This window comes from Hetaerina americana, unplaced genomic scaffold (assembly GCF_022747635.1).
Source record: "Hetaerina americana unplaced genomic scaffold, ioHetAmer1.1.p SCAF_1, whole genome shotgun sequence".
NCBI lineage: Eukaryota > Metazoa > Arthropoda > Insecta > Odonata > Calopterygidae > Hetaerina > Hetaerina americana.
The window spans coordinates 109387619-109402669 of record NW_027286069.1 but is presented as its reverse complement, the minus strand read 5'-3'; the positions used below and the strand labels follow the sequence as shown (position 1 = coordinate 109402669).

Genomic DNA, 15051 nt, shown 5'->3' with positions numbered 1-15051 from the left:
GAAAACCTGCAATCATATCCTCTAAGGGACTTCTTCCTCCTTATGGTTGCTTGGTGACATGTAGACCTGAATCATGACCAAGTTCAATGCTTCAGCTTTTACATCTAATAATAATATTCCATCGGTCCCTTGCTCTATGTTTACTATGCTTCTTCCTAAACTATTTGCTTTATATTATTACCACCCCTGGCTTGCTCTCTTTGCTTTGCTGTATGTTACTGTTTAACTATCACTATTATTACACTTCATCGTTATACTCTATACTATCACTATTATTATTATATAGCTATCATTGGAATCCCCAAAATCCTTTCAGCTCAACTCACCCAGCCTTGGAATATTCGTGTTTCCTCTCTCCATATCTCGCTTTATATTTTCTAATTTTCCTGTCCTCAACATTACCATACTTTCATTAATTTGATTTGACTAACTTCTGTACATCATATATCAACTTAATTGAGATTATTTGATTAAGAATTCATTGTAAATGAATATCTTTTTGCAATGGAGATTGGTGCTGAGATGGACCCTGTTACAGTATTACTGAAATTGGTGTTCTTAAATCACCTATTGTATTTATCAGCTAAGTGGATTTTTTTAATGATTGAGAATTTGCTGTTAATATAGGCATAAAGGTCTTTTTACAATAGAGATTGGTTTTGAAATGTCTCCTATTACTGCATAACTCACATATTTTGCTTTGATTTCTTTGCATATAGCAGCTTGGTTTACATTTAAATATTTGAGAAAAATGTTGGTCATGAATTTTATTTGAAATATTTTTAACTGTATTACTTACATTTGAACCATAAACACAGTAATCAACCTAAAGGTCAGTTTAGAAGGTGATGATAGAGTTCACCCAGTACTAAGCGTGATGGTGTGTGAAATTCACACGTCAGTAATAAGGGGGGCGAGTTCCTTTCCCTGTGCCGGTTATGGTTTTCCAGGAAGATCCGCTACCCTAAAAATCACATAGCTTGAGTGGAGCTGAGGGTGCCCAGAGAGGCTTGCCCGGGAATCGAACGTGGGCCCTCCAAACAGTAGTCCAATGCTCTACCCCTGGACTACCATGTCCCCTATTTACATTTATTTGCACTAATTATTTTTGTATCCAGCAGGTGGCTGAGATATTTAATGACTTTGAATCTGTTGTTAAAGAATGTCTTTTTGTGAAATAGGTTTGCACCAAAATGTCTACTGTCATTGTATTATTATAAATTCAAATATTTTAAATTTCATTATCTTTTTTAAAACACAACTTAATTTATATTTTTTAAGTTTGAGAATTTGTGAGTCGGTTATTTCATTTGTTTACTTTGATATCTTTTAAATAAAGTAGCTTATTTGAGATTTTTATAACTGAGAAGATATTGCTCCTTGATATATTTTTGGGATAGGGATTGGTGTTGAGATGCCTCCTGTACTGCATTAGTAAGAATTATATGCTTTATTTTTTTAAATATAGCAGCTTATTTTAGATCTTTTAAAATTTGCTGCAGATGAGAGTATTTGTGCAATAGAGATTTTTTTGACATATTCCATGTTCCCATATTACTTTCTTTTATTTTCTTTGATTATATTTGCATTTAGCAGCTTAGTTTAAGTTTCTATGATTGGGGATTTTTTGTTCTTGAGCATGAATGTGTATCAATTGTGTTTGGGAACTACATTGGGATGCAGTTCCCAATCACTATTTGATGAGATATTTCATAATTGTTTCAGGGTGACGAGGTTGAGGATGGTTGTGAAGACTGTAATCATTTTGTTAATGGATATTGCTTCCAAGACATTCAGAGTAGTTATGAAAACTGAGTACATCCAGAAGAGTAAGTTAGATCAGTCCAGATTCCCATTACAAAAAAGGAAAAAGTAACTGTGATATATGTGAGGACTCTATGGCCTTAAGTTAAATTCCACCAGTGGAAAAACGGTACTTATGATCATCAAAAGGATGGCAAAGAGAGCAAATGATTAGTTAGAAGAAGATAAGAAGATATGTGAGAATTTATAAAGATGATGGGTATGAATGATGCCATAGCAATATTGAAGTCATTTGTGAGAATGAACATAAAGAGTACAATGCACTTCTGTGCTTCAAGGGTTTAGTAAAGGCATTTGATAGAGTAAACTGGGCACAATTTATAAACATTTTGCCAAGTATGGAAGTATATTAGAGAAATAGATGACTTATCCAGAACCTGTTCATGTCTCAAACTGCACTGGTGTGGATTTTCAATCGAGAGTTGGGATGGGCAGTGCTGGCCAGGGGAGGAAGACGGGGGTTTACACTATCACCTTTTCTTTTCAATATAAATGTGGAGCAAATGGTAAGAGCTGGGAAAAACTCAAGGGTGGAGAGAAAGTAGGTTGGGAAATAATCACTTAAGTTAGATTTGTGGATGATTAGGCATCAGCTAGCCAGTCAGTCAAAGGATTACCATCATTACTTAGTGCAGTGTAGAATCAGTGTGACTGGTATGAATGAGGCCTAATTATTGAATTAATTACTATGGACCTAATAAATTATTACCTAATCATGAAGGAAAAAATGTAATGAGATTCCCAAGAAATAAGAAGGCTAAAGTATTCATACAAAATTGGGGACACATACACATGGAATTGGTATAACAGTTCACTTATTTAGGAAGTGTTTTGGAAGAGGATGGGTGGAGTGGTGAAAATATTAGAAGAAGAATTTCTTTAGGTAACGAAGCATTTACAAAGAGGCAAGAGTTGATGAGAGGCACCTTAGCTAAAAATGTTGAGAAGATATAATGAAAGCTTTCAATATTAGAGCTTTCTTTGGTTCAGATACTTGTTTGCTGAAGTAAGAAGATTTGCAAAGATTGGATACCTTTGAGATGTGGTTGTGGGGGAAAATGGAAAAAATGAAATGGACATAAATGAAAACAAATGATGAAATTCTGGGAATTCTAATGGGAGCAAACAGCTGTTGGGAAAATTTCGATGAACGGAAGACAAGCGTGTGCCGAAGATATTGAGAGGCAGTGGGGTGCTGAAAGCTGAAACGGATGGGAAAATGGAAGGGAAGCAAAGTAGAGTGAGGAAAAGAAAAGAGAATTTGGATGGAATCAAGGCTGCTAGCTTGACACCAAACCGCCCCACAAGCAACAGCGCCCAAACTCCTGGAATTGCAAGACCGCCCCCCCTTCCCAATTCACAGTCACAGTTGCACCTTGCTCCACCAGCCCTCGCCCCCGACTAACTGCCAGAGGAAATCGCCTTCCCTCGCCCCCGCGAACGAAGAAGACTGCAGCGAACGTATAGGAGCACCACTCTCCGGTGAGACCATCTCCTGCAGTTACGAGTCGCTGTGCAAAAACCTATTCATACTGGCGTGTTTGTGATTAATATGAAACGTGCCAAATCTCATGTTGTGTTAAGGAGGGAGGTAGCTAATTCTGCACCGTCAATGAAAATCAACAGACAACGTGCGTGTCAATTACAAGGACTGGTGATCCAGCTTATAGCTTGGAGAGAATTACCACCCCCCCCCCCTTGGATTCGCATCTCGAAGCGACGAATTTGCAAAGCCCCTGCAAACAATTTTGAATGCTACGCACATATGAAATCACTCTCAAGTACACATTCTGTTGCCAAGATTAGTGCAGTATCAGATTTAATCAATTTGAAATTGTCATATAGCAACTACAATGACTTTGAGAAACGCGCCTCCTTAGCGTAGCTTGATGGCATTAAATGGGAATGCATGGATAGAATAGCGACGATATTGGAGTTCCGATTAGAGGACCTATTACGTAAAAATATATGGACTTTTTTCCTAAATCCATACACGAGTGTAATAGAATATTCAGTTCATTATCCGCCTGTTGCATCATGCTGACCTTTTCGCGAATTTCCATCTAGCGCTATGTTCATCATGTCTGCTTTGGTAAAGTTGCTCTTCCTTTGAACACATGAACGGCAGTACGTTACTCTTGGCAAAATCTAAAGCAAACCACATAAAATTTAAGCAGTGAACAATAATGACAGAATTATGCACGACGAACGACTCAACGTAGAAGGACCATTTCCTAGGAGTACACTAGACCAAGAGATCACGTGCAATGAATGACGGCGCATAGTGTTCTTGGCATATTATTTTTGATATTAAGTTCTGCTTTTAATTCTAATTATATAGAAAATTGGATAAACTGAAAAACAAGTCAATGAAACCTAATAGTGAATATCGATCTTTCGGACGTCCTGTACACAAAGTAACTTAAGTAATGAATTTCCATCCTCGTCAACTCGTCCGTCGACACGTTAATTCACCCTCTAATGTCTCAATGCCTGGGGATTGAATGACATGAGCTGCGCCGGGCAAGCTTTCGCTCCCTGCTTGATATCCCTCCCCTTGCTCCGCGCTCGTAAATCCTTTGGCTCGCGTGGATTTGTTGACTTTGCGGCGCGTGGGTTCCTCCCCCGCGGCCTGGATACGCCGACAGCTCCAGAGTCCACGAATGGCTTCCACCCCCCCTCCCGCGGCGAGAGGGGCCGGTGGAGGGGGCGCTCAAAGGGGTGGAAAGGGGGCGAGAGACGGGCCCGTGGCGGTCCCGACGGCAGTCGCCTGCTCGGCCTCACCTCCTTCGCGCGCGGCCCGCCATCGCTTCAAAGGCAGGCGAGGCGGAGAATGCCCACGTACCTCATATAGAGAGAGATAGTGCGTCCGTCCCCATTCCTCCTCTATTCGGGACCCCGCGCTCCGAAATTTGGAGGCTGAGCAGATAGTTATCACACCAGGTTTCCCTCCCCGATTATAGCTTCGCTCCTTTCTCGCCCGCACGTGAGAGTAGGTGCCTTAGTGTGCGTCCGTGTCGTGTTCGTGAGTGGGCCTTCGAAGTGGGAGAAGGCGGGGGGGAGGGGGTTAAGAGGCATGTGGCCCTGGAGGAGGTACACCACGCGCCGGACGCCCGCACCCTGGACGCCGACCAGCGACAACGCCCCCACCTACGACGCCCTCCACGACGACGGAGGCCACAGTGACGTCCCGAGGACCGAGGCGTCGGCGGTGGCGGGCGGGAGTGGGGCTCAGGAGGCGCCGGGGGGCGTACGGCAGTCGCCGGCGGGGCCCGAGGACCGCAGCGGGGACCGAGTTGGAGGAGGGCCGGCTCAGACTGCGGGACTGGGTGGGTGCGATCACCGTAGGGTCCCGTGGCCCCCCAAGGTTGCCCACCCCTCGCTCCTGGCGGCCTTGGAGACGGCCCAACGCCTAGAGGAGAGGCACCGCAGGCGCAGGCTCCTCGCCGCCGCCTCCAGGAGGGCCCCGCGCTGACCCATCCCACTGGCAGTCCCAGGTGTCTCGTCCACCCTGGGGGGTGCGCCGCCGAGCTGGAGGGCCGCGGTCGTGCCCGGGCGACGCCCACGCCTTCCTCCCGCCCCAAGTGGACCTTTTCGTCCAGCCAATGTGACGGGGATCGAGTGAATTCGCGATGCTCTTCGTCAGCGTGACACTGCTTCTGACTGACTGACTAATATATCCAGAACAACTGACGGGGCGCAAAGAAGAAGTTGACATCCCCATTGACTAATTGCGTTTCCCGTGCCAAGGTGGAGGTGACGGAGATGTCGTCCTGGGAACAGAAGCCGCTCCGAGACGACCGCCCATCGTCGGATAAAAGTGAACCGAGCTAGTGAGAGCAAAGAGTGTCGGAAAAACTATCATCCAGCCATATTCTCAAGGTCGTCGAGCGCCGCCGGACGTCCATTGAGTTCGCCAGTCTGCTGACCAGGGCGGCCGAAGCAGCGGAGCGGTTGCCAAGTTCGCTGGATCAGGTGAGGGGTGGTAGTGCCCAGCCACGTGTGAGTGAATGTGTGTGTGTATGTATGAGTGTGTGTGCGGGTGTAGCCTGCCGCCGAGAGCAGGAGGGGTCAGTGGATGGCAGGTGGTGGTCTAGGACCGTCTCCACCGGGGGAGGAGGGGGTGTCTCTTCCCAAGACTCCCTCGAGTCGATGGGCGTTGTCTCAAGGCGGACGGCGACGTCCAACTGGAATTGTAAATCTCAGAAGGTGCTCTCCACATTGAGCAGGGCTTGAGCTAGAAAGGTTGCCATGATGGTCAAGTAGATAAAAATCCTTTGTCAACGGACCGTGGTGGCTCGGGTTCGAATCCGAGATACTGAATACTCCTTTCTTCTGACAAGCTGTCTAATTTCCTGAGCAGAGGATCTCCCTGGGAAACCGCGGGTGGAGTAGGGAAAGGAACTGTGCCCCACAACCTGCATGCGTGAATTTTACACATGACATTTAGGGCGTAGTAGTACGAAGGTCCATCATCACTAAAGGAAGGTCTTCATTTTTTTTATAAAGAGGAATAAGGCTTATTTTCAATATATATATATATATATATATATATATATATATATATATATATATATATATATATATATATATATATATATATATATATGTTGCATTACTCTGCAGCTTGAAAATTTCACTTTTATCGAAAATATACCTGTACCTTTTATTTCTAAGGAAGTTGGAGATCCTCAGTTTGGGACTACCGTAGTATTAGGAGAGCTCTACGCTCACCTTCCATAGCAATCCTCGCGATGATTAGTGTGGTAGCTGCTGTATTAAAAATGCTGTCGTACGAAACGCACTCTTCCCAGCTTGGGTATCAAAAGATCGAAATAAACACTTCATTGACACATCGTATGACATAACAATGACAAATTTTCTCCATTTTCACAAATTCACTGAAAACGTTCAGTATTGATGGCTGCCAAACAAATACTAAACAACTTGGCGTCTTCAAACTTGAATCATATGCTTTATAGGTTGCATACTTTCTAATACAGTGATATTTTTCAAACAACTACTGCCATCTCTAGGTCAGACTAAAGCCTGACCTAGAGATGGCGGTAGTTGTTTGAAAAATATGAGATATCAGAGAGGGATCAGGACGACGTTCAGCAGTGCATCTTTTTCTCATTCGGAGAAGGTCCCCACGCTCGCCATTACACGAAATCCTTGCTCAACCGAAAAGAAAGGAAAACAAAGAAGAACGCTTCCGTGAAAGCAGGGGCTTTTACAACTGCAGGAAATTTTAGGACGATGCTGAGAACAGGGCAGTCTCAAACAAGAGATGGAGAGAAGAAATAAAGACACATTAGGCCGGAGGGAATTGAGTTGGAAAGATATCAGGTGTCATTGGAGTGATAGTTTCAGAGTAATCAATAGCAGAGGGGCAGAGAGTCCAGTGAGGTGACCATATTGCTGAATAGGAAACTGAGGAGAGGGGCAGTGAACGTGTAAAAATTGAATGACAGAATATTATTAGTAAAAATAAGATCAATCACGGTCTATATGGTAGTATCTAGGTGTCCATGTCGACAAGTTATCACAAGGAGGAAGATAGATAGATAGTAGTATTTATTTTGGGGCGAGATTGAAACTATGGAGTCTTTTCTACCACCTAATCCCTCGTCACACTTTTTCAATGTTAAAATTTGAAATAAATTACCCAAATTGTACATGAATAGCAATGAAATTAATACATATAATATCTTATGACTAACATACAGCAACACAATACATGCAATGTACTTGTACATTAGTTGCCTATTTAATTAATAACTTTAACACGAAATATACAACATACACATGTACAATATATACAAATACTATACATAGTCATACCAATACATGCAAGCAATACTTGTAAAATAATATTCCTGGTTATATTTACAAACGCCAATACAAAGTAAAGAACAAGAAAGGATCTCTTAGTCTGTTAACAACTCTATTTTCAATGGTTGGTTTGCTGAGTAATTAGTGATTTATGAAGTGTGCGCTTGAATGATGGGAGAGATGGTGCATTAGCTATAACGGATGATGGCTCATTCCAATGACGACATGCTGTGATGCAAATGACTGGTTGTATATAGTTCATCTGAGGTGATAGATAATTATTTTATGATTACCTCTGGTATTTAGTTTATATATTCCATCAAGGTTACTGAAACCATTGGTAAATACTGAGGGGTCTTATAATTTAGTATTTGGTAGAGTAAGGGCAGCATGTGGAGTTTCCTGCGAGAATTCAGAAATAGCTAGTTCAGTTTGTTAAAATATTCTGTAATGTGATCAGTAATGTTCAAATTGTAAATGAAGCATACGCATGGGTTAAATGTCATCTGTAGTTTTACCGATAGTATGTTTGAAAGGTCCTGATGCACTATGTCACCATAAACAAAGTAAGGTATTATGAGAGAAGAGACTATCTTTTTCAATGTGATGGGTATGAACATACTGATATTTCCTGAGGGAGTGAAGGGACTGATTGACAGTTCTGCAAGTTTTAAAAACTTGTGAAGACCATGAAAAATTCCATCTAAAAGGATGCCTAGATTTGTCACAACAATCTTAAATGGAATGAGTGTACCTTGAAGATACAAGTTGAAATACAGCGATATATTTTAGCAGTTTGGGATATCCAATCAGTATAGCTTGTGTTTTACATGAATTTAGGCTATTGAAGTTTTAAGTTCTCCATCTTGCTATGTTATTAATGTCAGCATTAATTTGTTGCGTAGCGAGAGGAAGGTTATTGATTAGATAAAGCTGGAGGTCATCTGCATACAGGTGATATTTGGAGTATTGAAGAGATGAAGAAATGTCATTTATGTACAACGAGAATAGCAGTGGTCTCAGGATTGATCCCTGTGGAACACCACACGATATTGCCACCCTCAGCGACTATGGAAAAATTAGTTCTACTCAACTGTATTCACTTAAACAGACCTCGTGTGTTCTGTAGTCAAAACCCTTCCCGCATGGCCGCATTAGAATGCCAATGAATAATGTACTGCTCTTAACAGTATTTCTTGCTATGTTTTGTCTGTTTTTAAGTTTCCCCTTCCATCCCTCAGCTCTCTCTGAGGAGCAAAGTATTCCGTTGAATTTTGCCGTCAGTTCATCTGTCACAAGGCTAGGCCGACCACTGTGGTCCCCGTGAACATTAGTGCGGCCATTTTCAAACTGAATGCACCACCGCCTCAATCCGTCTTTGCTCATTATTCCATCTCCGTACACTTCTCAATGTTACCTATGAATTTCATTTGGCTAGTGGTTTTTTTACCAGTCAATCTACATCTACATAATATCCCCCGCAAGAGGCCGAAAGGGCGTGTGGGGGGTGTTAGCTCACAACCCGTAAAAGAGAACCAAGCCACATGCAAAATTAACACTTCCATGCAATCCTATACCCACAGTGGCGTATACAGTCATGCAAAAACCCTTTCAACTTACACGCAAATACATATACCATCAAATAACAAGCAATGGCACCTTGGGATGTAGTAAAAATCTTATCCAATAACGTTCCAGCCAGAATTTGAAAAGAGAGAAGGCAGAATTCCACTACCACATGGACATGTCACATACAATGGTCTCCTCCGCCAAAGACTCAGGTAGGTAATGTAACCCAACTCTGCAGGTAGCGGGAGGATCCCCCCACAGAGAGACACGAGGAAGGGAAGGGGGAACTTAAAAACAGACAAAGCAGAGGAAGCAACACTGTTAAGAGCAGTGCATTATTTAATGGCATTTTGATGCGGTTAAGTGGGAAGGGTTTTGGCAGAAAAATAGGCGAGGTTAGTGAAAGTGCATGCAATTGAGAGCAAATAATTAATCCCTAGACGCTGAGAGTAGGTGGAAAATCGCTACTTACGACAGCGGGTACATATTGTTTTCTTAGGTGTACCCCCTTTTATTATTGTTGCGAATAGTGCGCGGGAAAAACGAACACTTAAATCCATTATTTCGACAATCTAACTCTCTAATTTTCTGACAATTGTCGGCCTTGCAAATGTAATTATGGGGCCTAATTATATCTCCAATTTCGGATGCAAAACCAAACGCTTTATATCTTTGTAATAAGTTTAATCTAGCCCTGAGTCTTCGCGTATCTAAAGGTTCCCACCCTAGATTCTGAATTAAATGTGCGACGTTTCGTGTCCTTTGGTACGAGTTTTTCACGAACCAAGGGGCCTTTCTCTGTAACCTATTCAATTCTGTGGTTAATGTTTTTAAAAAGGATCCCAAACACTCGCCCCATACTCGTCATCAAAGAGTTTATGCTGCTTTTTATTTTATTGGTTATATCATTCATGTTTATAAAAAATAGTAAAAACCCAACCAGATTGCACTTCACAACTCGCGGGATATTCTCTAGCAGCGCACATTTTAATAGTTCGCATTGAGAAAAGTAGAAGAACCGTAGTCTCAACTTTACCACAGCAGGATGGGCACTGAGTGTAAGGACGTTTAGACACAAATACGGTGGCTCTAGCTCTACTTACCACCACGATAGGCCGAAACGTATGTTACTTTATGGTCAGCCCTCGTAGTTGCCCTACTCACGCTCTAAACCCATATATCAGCACTCAGTTTAGCATATGACATCAGGGCAAGCTGCTCACGACATTAATCTGACCTCAGTTAATTATGGCCCCTCGGGAAAGAAGGCGGGAGATGGCCACTGCTGAGGCTTGCTTCGTCTAAGCACCTGTTGAGTGCGCCGACGGAGGCAGCAACTCGGAGCGGCAGCGAACGCAACATACCTGCAGCTGAAATTACCGTACAGACACGTGTATCGACAAAAGTGATAATACTCGGGTGCATCAGCAAATCCAAATCTATTACTGCAGAAATAAAACCGAGTTTTGAAGACTACTCAAATAAATAAATAGAATATCTACTGGATAACGGAATGTTAAGAGGTTCCGAATAAATAAAATAGATTATTTCAAGATACATAAATAACAAAATATATGATAAAACACAGAGCACACCCGATTAATGCTAATTGTTCTAAATATTTTACGCGAGGAATTGAAAAGTGTACTCTACACAAATTTGGCACTGATTTGACGATTATCTTTACATGAATATAAAGTTGCTAAACAGTCTAACGTTTCCCTCACTTGTTGAATTGTACTCCATTTGCCTCAATTCATTTTCTTCATTCACTTTGCCTCAGTCTGACATCTGGGGCTCTTTTTTGTTAGGAGGTGTTTATGGTATGGTGTGGTGGCAAGGATCCCCAGGGAAAAATTAGGGGAGAGCACCTTCCCTTAGTCTCGGTCTTTTTCCAGGCGCCATGCACTGGCTTTCGGTCTTTGCTGACTACCTCATGTATTACAATCTGCACCCCACTGAAGTTTCTTATGCACACAACTACCTCCTTAGTAACTACTCGATCAAATATTTCCAGAAACGACCGATATAGATTTATGACTTCTTGCAGATGCTTAAAGATGGACTCAGCAAGGACAGGGACTTGGCCATTATTTTTTATAATGGAGCCGTAATTGCCTTTGCAACGAGGGGCAAAGAATTTGTTAGACATCTGCATTACTGTGACAGACCCTTTCATCCCAGTAGGTCACCAAATCCATGTATTTAACTTGAAAAGGTTTTTCGTTGCCTAATATATATGTGTGTGTGTATAAGTATATATACCCCAATACCCGAAAAATCACATAGCTTGGGTGGAGCTGCAGGTGCCCAGAGTGCCTTGCCCGGGGCCCAGGTTTATATATATATACGTACGACGATACCTATATATATATATATATATATATATATATATACATATATATATATATATATACTCATTTATATAGAAACAGATATAAGGAAAAGAGATAGGAACACACACTAAGGACGAACACAGGAGAGGTTGGGAAGGCGGAATCCAGCAGATCGCGAATGTAAAAATATTTCCTAGACCGGGATATGAACACCGGATCTTTCCACTTGCCGGGCGGAGGCTCTTAACCACTTGAGCTATCCAGGAAACGCAATTTACACTGAGATCTGCGATGCTTTATGCAACCAAGTGCCCCGATTCTTTGGCCAAGAGATGGCGTTAGGGAGCTGTTTCACCCACCAAAGGAGAAATAGACAAGGCACCCAGAGGAAAGGATAGTAGTAAAGGAATCACACAACATCATAAAGGATATGAACACTGCGTTTCGTGGCACGCATAGCCAGAAGAAGAGACGATCCACATTGGCCTAATACACATTTTAACACGAAATCCCGCCAAACGGCGAGCAAATACTCATTTATATAGAAACAGATATAAGGAAAAGGGATAGGAACACTCAAATATTTTTACATTCGTGATCTGCTGGATTCCGCCTTCTTCACCTCTCCTGTGTTCGTCCTTTGTGTGTTCCTATCCCTTTTCCTTATATCTGTTTCTATATAAATTTGTTCGCCGTTTGGTGGGATTTCAATTTGAATGTGTGTGTATATATATATATATATATATATATATATATATATATATATATATATATATATATATATATACCTACGATGACGGAAGTCTTCCTGAAGACTGCGTGATGATCGTGATACCAAAGAAAACGGGGACAGAGAAATGTGAGGAACAACGAACCTTGAGCCTTGTGTCACAGGCATCAAAAATACTTAAACGAATAATAAGTCGAAGGATGGAAAGGAAAATTGAAGATAACCTATCGGAAAACCAATTTGGCTTTAGGAAGAACAGGGGAACTAGGGAAGCTATACTTTGTCTGAGAATCATGATAGAGAAAACAATACATGTGAACCAGCAACTATGCATAAGTGGCATTCGTGGACTTGGAGAAAACCTTCGACAATGCGCAATGGAACAAGATGTTTGGATTGCTGGAAAAAATCGGAATAGATAACAACGACAGAGGAATAAGCTATCAGCTATACAAGAAGCAAGTAGCCACAATGCGAGAAAGAGAGGGAAGCCATACAGGGGCTAAAATTAACAAAGGAGTTAGACAAGGTTGATAACTCTCACCTGCATTGTTCAATATGTACCTGGAGGAAGCAATAAGAGAAATACAAGGAATCGGATTAAACGGAATTAGGAGCAACGGAGAAGAGATAAACATTCTACGCCTCGCTGATGATATTGAAATGATAGCAGAAAACTAGGAGGATCTACAAGGGTCACCAAACGTATTAGATCAAGTTCTACAAAGATAAAACATGAACATAAACAAGAAGAAGACTTAAACCCTAGTATGTGGAGGAGAGAAGCAGCATACAGTAGTCGCAATGGAAGGAAAAAAATTAGAATTAGTGGATTCTTTCACCTGCCTCGGAGGTACCATCACATGGGACGGAAGAAATAACACAGGCATCAAGCGAAGAACAGCTCAAGCTAAGAGAGCATTCACAATGAAAATAAAACTGCTGTGTTCAAAGAAGATAGAACTAGGTACGAGGAAACAATGCATGAAAAAATTCGTATGGAGCGTGGCGCTCTTTGGATCAGAAGCATTGATCATCGGAAAAATACAGGGTTCGTCCGGAAAATAAGTGTACTGAGCTCAGGAAAAAACATTTATTACACTTTTACATATCTTAAGCTAATATTCCTCAAAATAGGACCCTTGTGAGTCGATACACTTGTTCCAGCGGCGTTCCCATTCCTGGAACGCTCCCGCGAAGGCATCATCGGGAACCTCTCGAAGACAAGTCGTCACGGCCTCTTTGACGGCGTCCAAAGTCCCGTATCGCGTTCCTTTCAAACTCCTCTTTATCTTCGGGAACAGAAAGACGTCCGGTGGTGCCAAGTCCGGGCTGTAGGGCGGGTGCGGCAGCGTTGCCACGCCGTGCTTGGCCAAGAAGTCCGACACGACAAGCGCGGTGTGAGACGGCGCATCGTCGTGATGCAGCCGCCAGATGTTTTTGATCGCTGGCCGGACGCGGGCGACTCGTTTTCGAAGCCTGTCGAGCACTTGGACGTAAAATGCAGCATTTACAGTTTGTCTTTCAGGTACAAATACGTAGTGGACGACTCCCCTTTTGTCAAAAAAGACAATGAGCATCGCCTTGATCCGAGATTTGCTCATGCGAGCTTTCTTTTGACGGGGTGATGATGGGGTGTGCCACTCCGCACTTTGTCTCTTCGACTCCGGGTCGTACTCAAAGATCCACGTCTCGTCACCCGAAACAACGTTCTCTAAAAAATGTGGATCATTTTTGCAGTGATCCGCAAATTGTGTCGCGATTTCCAAACGATTGAGTCTTTGATCATCACTGAGCACTTTCGGCACCAACTTTGCACAAATTTTTCGCATCTGTAATTGCTCCCTAATAATCTCGTGCACTATTGTTTTTGGCACATTACACTGCTCTGCTATCATCCGAACACTAAGACGACGATCAGAGTTCAGTACATCGCGAACTTTTCGCACATTTTCGTCGGTGAGTGTCGTTGATGGGCGTCCAGGCCGTGGTTCGTCGTCGACCTCTTCTCTGCCCTCCACGAACACCTTGTGCCACCGAAAGATCATGCTTCTGGACATGGCTGACTCCCCGTAAGCCTGGTTAATCATACCGACAGTTTCGGTAGACGATTTCCCAAGCTTTACCGCAAATTTGATGGAATAACGCTGCTCCAAAAACTTCGGCATCGCGTTCCGTGACGTGGGTCGAGCGTGGAGGTTCGCGTTAACAGAGCTCGTCACTACACCACAGCTCAGAGCCGACTGCCTTTTTCAGCGTCGCTTGCCAACATACCCCCCTCCAATCGCAGCCCGTCAGAGCGGTGCTGGGCGCGCCTGGAGCGGCGGGAAAAAATCAGTACACTTATTTTCCGGACGAACCCTGTAGAACATAAAAGACTGAAAGCATTCGAAACCTGGTGCTGGAGGAGGATGCTTAAGATCAAATGGACAAATAAAATAGGAAATAGTAGGAAAGTCTACAGAATAATAGTCAAAGAACGGACTATGAAACTCCATAGAGAAAAGAAGAACCAGATGGATTGGCCACACCTATGGATTCTTGAAGAATATAGTAGAAGGAAAAATAGAGGGTAAAGTCCCAAGAGGAAAGCCAAGGGATGAATACATGGGACAAATAAAGAGGGAGTATATTGAAAAAAATGCCAGGAATTAAGCAAATTAGCATTAGATAGGGTAGGATGGAGGGCTGCAGTCAATCGATCTTAGGATTCAACGACCAATGATAATGAACTCTTCATGTTTCTAGGGCTTTCAT

General features: G+C 42.6%; 1 protein-coding gene across 2 annotated transcripts in view; it reads left to right on the top strand.

Annotated features, from left to right (window-relative positions):
* Nucleotides 1-4587: 4587 nt before the first annotated feature.
* Nucleotides 4588-15051, top strand: part of LOC139695699 (E3 ubiquitin-protein ligase TRIM45-like) — a 38011-nt gene continuing 27547 nt past the window's right edge. For both annotated transcript variants that reach the window (XM_071594483.1, XM_071594491.1), the window contains exon 1: nucleotides 4588-5799. The gene's annotated coding sequence lies outside the window, so the exon portion shown is untranslated. The remainder of the gene's footprint in view (nucleotides 5800-15051) is intronic.